The sequence below is a fragment of the Leptonychotes weddellii genome, chromosome 9 (genome assembly GCF_054177405.1).
Source record: "Leptonychotes weddellii isolate Sample4059 chromosome 9, ASM5417740v2, whole genome shotgun sequence".
Lineage (NCBI taxonomy): Eukaryota > Metazoa > Chordata > Mammalia > Carnivora > Phocidae > Leptonychotes > Leptonychotes weddellii.
The window spans coordinates 82,464,529-82,474,207 of record NC_138377.1 but is presented as its reverse complement, the minus strand read 5'-3'; the positions used below and the strand labels follow the sequence as shown (position 1 = coordinate 82,474,207).

At 43.6% G+C, this 9,679-nt stretch overlaps 1 protein-coding gene across 3 annotated transcripts in view; it reads right to left on the bottom strand.

The window, feature by feature from the left end:
* Positions 1-9,000, bottom strand: part of MAPK6 (mitogen-activated protein kinase 6) — a 39,306-nt gene extending 30,306 nt beyond the window's left edge. Inside the window, exon 1 of one of the 3 annotated variants that reach the window (XM_081831088.1) lies at positions 8,867-9,000. The gene's annotated coding sequence lies outside the window, so the exon portion shown is untranslated. Of the gene's footprint in view, positions 1-8,010; positions 8,141-8,207; positions 8,434-8,866 lie in introns of those variants that run through there. The other 2 variants (XM_081831089.1, XM_081831090.1) reach the window with 2 other exon arrangements.
* Between the last annotated feature and the right edge of the window lie 679 nt (positions 9,001-9,679).

Below are 9,679 nucleotides of genomic sequence, written 5' to 3'. Positions count from 1 at the left end.
CTGGGTGGCTCAGTCGGTTAAGCGACTGCCTTCGGCTCAGGTCATGATCCTGGAGTCCCGGGATCGAGTCCCGCATCGGGCTCCCTGCTCAGCGGGGAGTCTGCTTCTCCCTCTGACCCTCCTCCCTCTCGTGCTCTCTGTCTCTCATTCTCTCTCTCACAAATAAATAAATAAAATCTTTAAAAAAAAAAAAAAAAGAATGTATTATGTGGGAAGCATTGTACTGGACATATACTCTTATACTATATCCTAACTACACTGTAAAATGGTTTCTATGATCTTTATTTCAGAGAATTAAAATAATGCATTCAACATCACACATCAATGAGAGAGCCAAGATTTGAATCTCAGGTTGTAACCAAAGCCCAAGACCTTCTCTCAAATAATAATGAAATTATTTTATTGACTAGTACACACTCCCCCACCTCTTTTGAGAGTCTATTTCCTACAGACAGGACATTCTTCTGCATAACCAAAATGTAATCATCAAAATCAGGAAATTGACACTGGTATAATGCTACCATCTAAGGATGCCTGGATGGCTCAGTCGTTAAGCATCTGCCCTCGGCTCAGGTCATGATCCCAGGGTTCTGGGATCGAGCCCCACATCAGGCTCCCTGCTTGCTGGGAAGCTTGCTTCTCCCTCTCCCACTCCCCCTGCTTGTGTTCCCTCTCTAGCTGTCTCTCTCTCTGTCAAATAAATAAAACCTTTAAAAAAAAAAAATGCTACCATCTAATACTCAGATCCCATAATGTACTTGAGAGCTAGAGGACCCAGTCCAGAATCACATGTCACATTGACTACAACACAATCTTTAACATACTTTTTTCCCTTTAGAAGTTTAAAGGAATCAAACATTTTCTATAGTCCCCAAAAATTTACTGAGCATTTGGCATGTGCCAGGCACTATTTGATGGTACAGCGGATAACAGTACAGCTAAGTTTCTTCTGCTTCCAAAGAGTTTACACTCCAGTTTACAATCTAGTGAGGAAAGATTAATAAACTAATAACATAACTTCAGATTTGTCTAAATGCTATGATTGAGTGGCTGGGAAATGGCCATCTAAGGAGCTGAAATCTAAATGAAAAGGTACGAGCACTGCTGAAAGACAGAAGAGCATTCCAAACAGAGGAAACAGCAAATAAACCTAAAGCAGGACAGAACATGGTATTTTGGAGGAAAAGATGCCAGTGTAGCCACAGCATCCTGAGCAAAGAGAGAGGGGAATGATAAGGCGTTAAGATGGGACAGGTAGAAAGAAACACCTGAGGCAAGATTCTGCATTTTATAACTAAGTGCAAAGGAAAGCTACTGAAGGATTTAAGCAGACAATTGCATGGTTTCATTCACATTTTTAAAAAAGATGAATTCTGGCTACTGGGAGGACAACAGACTGAAGATAATAGAGTGAGAGTAGAACCAGTTAGCTATTTCAGTAGGCCAAGTGAGATGATGGTGGCTAGCACTAGGCTGGTAGAAATAAAAATGTAAAACAGGAGACAGATTAAAATAATATTCTGGAGACCAAGAGAAGTTGGTGATGGATTAGATATGGGGGATAAGGGAAAGAGGATTTAAGGAGAACTCCTACATGCCAATTACTGAGATGGGGAAAACTGGGAGAATAATATGGGAAAGAGTTCTATTTTGGATATGTTACGCCTATTCAGAGTATCTATTTAGATAACTGGTAACATCAAGCACACAACTAGATAATGTGTCTGGAGCTCAGGAAAGAAGTCTAAAGCGTAAATCTGAGAATTACCCAAGTGTAGATAGCACTTAATAAATTGAAACCACTTGGGGAAAGAATTTAGAAGGGGGGGAGAGCAGGAACTAAACTCTGGGATATGCCAATACATGGAGGCAGGTAGATGACAGAAGCCTGTAAAAACTTATGACAAGGTGTGAGGTAGGAGAAAAACAAGAAGAGTATGTCTCATAAGCTAAGAAAAGCAGGTGAATATGCAGAAAACAATAGTCAACTATATTGAAAGCTGTTACAAGATCCTCTAAGATGGATTTGGTAAATCAAAATCACTGGTATCTTGATTAGAGCAATTTCAAGTGGTAAGATGGTTTAACAGAAGTCAGTGTGGAATAGGTTGAGGAGCAAAGTGGAAAGAACGCACAAAGACAACTCCTGAAAATTTGCTTGAAAGATGATCAGAGAAATGAGAAACTAGACAATAGCTAGAGGAGAAAATGGAATCCGAGGGGTTTGTAACAGATTTCTATATCCATACTGTTCAATATGGTAGCCAATTACAGAACAAATGAAATGTGGTGAGCAGGGCTGAGAAACTAATTTTTTTCTAAATAAATTTTAATTTAAATAGCCACATGTGGGGAGCCTGGGTGGCTCAGTTGGTTAAGCGTCTGTCTGCCTTAGGCTCAGGTCATGATCCTGGAGCCCCAGGATCCGAGCCCTGCGTGGGACTCCCTGCTCAGCGGGGGAGTCTGCTTCTCCCTCTGACCCTCCCCCTCTCGTGCTCTTGCTCACTCACTCTCAAATAAATAAAATATTTTTTAAAAATAAATAGCCACACGTGGCCAGATTGGACAGTATAGTTGAGAGCATATTTGTATACTAATAAAGATGACCGAATAGAAAGGGAAAAATGAAGAGATGAGTCCTTAAGAAGTGAAGAGAAGGAATCCAAAACACAAGCAGAAGAATCTACAAGGGATAAACATGAGTGAAGCAAAGCATGAAGTTACAGCAACGGGTGGGAACCAAGAAAATTTAAAATCAGAGTATGTCTTAAGCCTGGTTGAAATCTCAAGCATAAGACTAAATTACAGAAGGCTATAAAAGCTAAGCAGGAGGGCTTGAGAAGGTAATTTTTATCTACTGAATCTGCATTCAGTGCCAGGCATTTTCTAAGTGACAAATTATTTCTGCTACTCAGAACTAGTACCTTGTAAGTCTTATTTTAAAACAAGAGTACTGATGCTCTGAGAAGTAAAGCAACTTCACTGAAATCACATACATAGTAAATGTCAAGATTTGGACACAGGCCAGTCTGATTTACTTTAGGATTAGATTCTTATCACTACCTAAGGTGGGAGGCTAAGAACCAATGTTTCTAGGCCTGGAAATAATATAAAAAATAGCAGATTGGGCGCCTGGGTGGCTCAGTTGGTTAAGCAACTGCCTTCAGCTCAGGTCATGATCCTGGAGTCCCAGGACTGAGTCCCAGACCAGGCTCCCTGCTCAACGGAGTCGGCTTCTCCCTCTGACCTTCCCCCCTCTCATGCTCTCTCTCTCTCTTATTCTCTCTCTCAAATAAATAAATAAAATCTTAAAAAAAAAAAAAAAAGTAAAGGGGTGCCTGGGTGGCTCAGTTGGTTAAGCAGCTGCCTTCAGCTCAGGTCATGATCCCAGGGTCTTGGGATCGAGCCCCGCATCGGGCTCCCTGCTCAGCGGGGAGCCTGCTTCTCCCTCTCCCTCTGCCTGTCTCTCTGCCTACTTGTTCTCTCTCTCTATCTCTCTGTCAAATAAATAAATAAAATCTTTAAAAAAAAAAAGTAAAAATATTTTTTAAAAAATAGCAGATCTGGCAGCTAACAAGTACCAATGAGCCCGGAAGTCGTAGGCCAGAAGTAAAAACTGTCCCCTTCATGCTATCTACAAGATAATTAAGGAACATTTATTTAATAACCATTTTTAATTTTTTTAAAATCCAAGTGAAAATACCTTTATTAAGACAAACAGGAAAACACACATTCTTGCAACTTAGATTATCTACTTTACTGAATACAAGAGTATCAATCAGAAAACTGGCAGTGCTTTATAGTAACTACTAAAATCATATCTGGGCAAAAAAAAAAAAAATCCTATCTGGGCATATTGAAAAAGTAGGCAGTTAGAAACTGACCATCTCTCCAATTTGTAATTGAAGGAGGAAATTATTAAACTGAGCCTAATCAGTTATTAAATTACAGCTTATTTTAAATTTAGTGTCGATATAAATCAACTAGATCTGAGCTGTCAATATGGTAGCCACTAGCTACTTGCAGCTATTTAAAAATAATCAGTATCAAGTTAAAATTTCAGTTCCTCAGGTGCACTAGCCACGGTTAAGTGCTCAATAGTCACATGTGGCTAGTTGGCTACTTCAATGAACAAAGAATAGAGCACTTCCATCATCACAGAAAGTTCTATTGAACAGTGATTAATTAGGCCTTCAATTTTCCTTTTGACTTTTTTCAGGAGAGCCAATAAAAGGAGTAACTTAGAAGACCTGAGTTTTCCAAATCAGTCACTAACCAGCTGAGCAACAATGTAGGCATCATTTAACAGTGTTTCTAGAAATGAATGTGCATCTGAATCACCTGAGAATCCTGTGAAAATGCAGATTCTAATTCAGTAGGTCTTGGGATGGGGTCAAGAATTCTGCACTACCAAAATCTTAGGTGATGTTAATACTGCTGGTCCAGCAATCACACTTTGAGTACTAAGATCTTAGTTCTCTCTGGGCCTCAGTTTCCTCAGCTGTCAAGCAACTGGGGCAAGATAATGGGCATGACCCTTCTGTAAACACTAACATTTTATAGTTTGTACAGAATTAAATGCAGAGATTTCACTTTCTGCAGAGGAAGTTTCTTCCCTGAAGTAAATGCTAGGATTCTAACAAACAATATTTGTGCTACCCTTTTTTTCCATGAAGACATACTAAATTTAAATGAAAATCAATGGAAAAATGTGATTTGCCATATAAATATTCAATCTCTGTACAAGTTTTCAGAAATGGATTTAAAAGACATGTATGAAAGACAAACCATTAAGAACCTCCAGAGGGGTGCATTATATTTTCTAAATACACAGCTCATGGAAGAAAAAAACGATGTTGGACTCAGCCTGTACCACACTACTGTTATCTTAAAAGTATCAGCGGGGCGCCTGGGTGGTTCAGTCGTTAAGTGTCTGCCTTCAGCTCAGGTCATGATCCCAGGATCCTGGGATCGAGCCCTGCATCAGGCTCCCTGCTCAGGGGGAAGCCTGCTTCTCCCTCTCCCACTCCCCCTGCTTGTGTTCCCTCTCTCGCTGTCTCTCTCTCTCTCTGTCAAATAAATAAAAATCTTAAAAAAAAAAAAAGTATCAGCTCCACATGAAAAGTGACTCCCCAGAAAAAGCCATTAACTACAATAACATTATTGTTGTTTTGTTTTTGTTAAGTTTCAGTCAGGGCTCTGAGCAATAAAACTGACCAAAATCCCCATACCACTAACAGGCTACAGAGTAATTAACAGTCACAAAACAGGCTGAAGGAGCTGACACCGGGCAGCCGAGGAAGCCACAAAGAACTTACCTTTGGGCAATCTTTCTAATAGGGGCCCTAGATCATACACGGTTCAAATGGGCAATGCAAACAATGAAGTGGACAGCAGTGGTGTGGCTCACCATTTCATAAGGCTGTACTCCCTCTGTGCTCCCTCCCCAACCCCCCCACCTTGACGCTCTCAAATAAATAAAATCTTAAAAAAAAAAACAAAAAAAAACCTGGAAGTAAATACATGTTCAACTTCTAGGTGATAGGATGTTTTGAAAATCTACAACACTTTTTTATATTTGTATTTTTATATTTCTTTTATAGTAGGAAATATAAAGTTTAAATTAAACTTCATTAAAGTCCTATATAAATGTCAGGCTCTTCCAAAATCTTTCCAAAGATTTAATTCACATTAACAATACACTTTACTACCTAAAAAACTCTTCAAATAAATCACTTTAAGATAAATAGTATATAAAGAAAACCTAAGGGATGGGGAGTTTTTTCTTCTCACTTTAAAAACAAACTGCTATTCTCAATCTCTTTTTTCCTCCCAATCTTATTTTTTTTTTAAGATTTATTTACTTATTTATTAGAGAGAGAGAGTATGAGAGGCAGGAAGGGCAGAGGGAGAAGCAGACTCCCCGCCTAGCAAGAGGCCCGATGTGGGACTTGATCCCGGGACTCCAGGATCATGACCTGAGCCGAAGGCAGTCGCTTAACCAACTGAGGCTCCCAGGCGCCCACCTCCCAATCTTATTTTAAGCCAACCTGCTAAATGGTGGCTTTTAAAAATCAGTCAAAGTACCTTATTACCAAATTTCAGTGTGGGTCCTAAATTTGGAACCATACATTCTGCTTATCTTTAAAAAAGACTGATGAGGGGCGCTTGGCTGGCTCAGTCGGTGGAACATGTGACTCGATCTCAGGGTTGTGGGTTCGAGCCCCACGATGGGTGTAGAGATTACTTACAAATAGAAAACTTTTTAAATCTTAAAAAAAAAAAAAAGACTGATGGAAAAGTGCCTATAACAATACCTACTTCAAGTTGTCTTTAGTAAAACAGAAAATTCACATATATCGTAAATTCATATATAAATTCATATAGATCGGGAGAAAGCACTATTATATAATTCTGTCAGAGTGAAATGCTTATGTTCAGAGTTATATCCGATTAATACTTCTGCACGTTTACAACACTTAATTTCTAGATATTATAAAGATAACTTTTACATTACCAATGAGAACATAAGGCTAATTTCTACTCACACCATAAAATTCTTTTATAAATAATCTGTAACAAATCTTTCTTAATAATAAGGGAAGAACTACTAGTATGAAACATTTAATTGTAGCAACTGACCAGCAACTATTTTTACCTTTTCCTCTCAACAAATGTTATAAAATTCCACCTGTAGGATATCTGATCTCCTTTTAAAATGCAATTTAAGAAGCCATTACTCTTAGAGAAACTGTGGCTCCTCTTGAGAGAGAATTATAATGTGGACAAAAACATTTTAGCCCTATCATTTAAAAAAATACAGTGTATAAAAAAAAAGGGCCACGTAGCAGTCCGTGGGCAGTATGAGTCATCACCCAACTCAAAACTTGCAGCACTTCTAAGCTTCCTCCTACCAGACCCCATCCCCTTCAGTAATGTACCCTGAGTCAGCAAACCTCACTATTTTGTCAGTTATGAATTCTCACGATGCTTAAATGAACTTATGCAAACACACTGCAACACATTTAGCACTAACACTTGTCATTAGAACATGTGCTGTTTGTATTACAAAATTAACCCATCTTCAAATCAATCTTCTTTAGATTCCTTCTTAATCACAAAAAGTAACCAAACACTACATTTAATCCTCCTTTGCAAGTAACCGAACTCCAAATATGGTCATATATAAAGGTTCTTATAAACAATTCTCTGTTTCCCAGATTTTTTTTTTTTCTGAACAGTAATACCTAAATAATAAAACATGTCCTGTTCAAATCTGGCATATTTCCTAGATGACTGCAATTACTGAATTTAGAACACCAATAAGCAATTTTACAAGTTTCACCAGGCAATTCTTATTAAGTGATGTAACATATATATGTGAAAGGACTTTACACTCCCTGGCACATAGCAAGCAAGCCCTTCATAAACGTGTTTGAACAACTACTCGTTAGAGATGTTAGAGATTCTTCCACCCAATTCAATATTATTTTCAAACATTAAAATCTGACATCTCTAAGAAGAAACTCTAGAGGTAGTTCTTTTTCAGGGCCAGGCCCTGTTTGGACAGGACCCTACATTCTTCTAGTTAAATTACTGTTTCCACCTCAGTTTCCCAAGGTGGAAGAGAGTGAATATGTCCATCAGAACCTTAAAAAATAACAAGGCTAGAAGAATGAAGCAATCAGAAAATTACTCTGGAACTGTTTGCGCTCCATTTTGTCCCCCGTTAATTTTTTTTCCCTTGACAAATCATCTTGTATCGTTAAAAAAAAAAAAGTTAATACTAACTTTTAAGAACATTTTTAGCATTGAACAGGAATTTTGCTGCAAATGCAGTAAGGCTTCTAATTCCACCACTTCACTGGACCTTTGCCAATGAGCAAGCAAAAGAAAATAAAACAGGAAAGGAATCAAAAAGATCCTGCTTCACAGAGCTCCCACATAACACCTGCAAATACTAAGCCAAGGAACAAAAGGCGTCCAAAAGACCTTTACTTTTCAACGCACCTCACCAAGTCAGATAAAAACGCACAGCGAAGCGAAGAGGTCCTTTTTAGTGAACTGACAAAACAAGTTTCCATTTGGGTACTTTCACAGACCAACGCTTAACGTCCCGAACGCAGCTAAGGAAAGGCTGCAGCAGGGTGGGGGGAGCCGGGGGAGGAAAGAAATTAGGAATTCCGGCGCAGACAAGTTTTCTTTACCTCATTTACGGCCAGAACTCAAAACTTGGGCAGAGGACTTCGGGGCTCTGAGACCAGCCGGGTGAGTGGTGCGCTACGCAATTCGCCGAGTCCACTGGAGACTCTGCCCGGCCGGAGTCAGCTGAGGCCGAGTCACCGGAGTGGGATGGGGGAGGAGACGCGGGAGCATTTCGAAGGCAGCGTGCCAGGAAGGCGAGACTCCGCGCCACCTCACGCTCCCCGGGCCGCCCCTCCCGGCCGCCGCCCCTAGCCCGCCGCCCGCCGGCCGGGGCGGGCTTCGAACCCGCGGGGCCGGCGCGGAGGGCCGTGCCGCAGCCGAGCGGCGGGGCCCCGGGGCTGGCGGGCGCGGCCCGGCCCGGCGGCCGGCGAGGGGCGTGCCGGGTGGGAGGGGCGCGCCGGCCGCTCTGCCGGCCCCACGCGGGGACCCCGGCCCGCCGCCCGCGGGCCCGCGCGGGGATGCGCCGGCCAGGCCCGAGCGGGCGGGCCGGCGGACGGGCGGGCCGGAGACGGAACAAAAGCGCCTTTGTTGAGCGGCGGCCGCCGGAGGGTCACACACAATGGAGGAGGGAGCCGGCTCCGCCGCCGCTGCCGGGCCCGCCGCGGCGCCCTCCCGAGCCGCCCCGCGGGCGCGCCCCGCACACGTACACACACACACTCACGGGACTTCTCCGGCTCATCGAGGGAGTGCGGGGCCCGCGGACAGCCCCCAATGTCGGCTCAGGTCTCCGGCTGTGCTGGCGGCAGCGGCGTCTCCGAGGCTCTCGCTTTGCCGCAGTCGCCGCCATGTAACCCCGACCCGCGAGAGAGGGCGAGGGAGAGGGGGCGGGGTCTCCTGCACCACGCCCCCTCGCGTCACAGGCTCACTCCACGGGTTCCCCCGCCCCCGCCCGGCCCCGAGCGCCTGCACGCGCCGGAATTTCCAACGCTGGTGACTGGGCTCCGCGCGCTGCGGGGGCGGCTGGAGAGGCACGCGGTCCCGTCAGCCGCCTCCGGTGGGCTGGGCCGGGGGCTGGCGGGGAGGTGGGCAGATGGGCCCTTACCCCAGCACTACAGCTCAAAGTGACCAAACTCCTTGCCGGGGAGGGGGAGGGGGTTGGTTACTGCGCACCTAACACTGGCAAAGCAACCGGCGATCCAAGAGGAATGAGCCTTCGTCCATGTGCCCAGGGATGGGCCGGGAACACGAAAGGCTGGGCCTGAAGATGGATTGGCTAGAAGACAACAGCCGAAGTACCAGGCAAACGCTGTTAGAGGCCAAATGCTAAGAAGGTCATTAATTCTGCCTGAGGATACGGAGGAAGGCTTCTAAGTGAGGTCGCCACGGGTGACCTTTCATGAAGCTGGATCAGAAGGAGCCCAATATAACCGGAGGGGGTGAGGGAGAGGGGGAGAGCGGAGGGAACTGTAAGAGCGAAAACAGGAAGGAGAAAAGCACCTGGCTTGTTGCTGAGCTGGGACTAGGCCTGAATCGT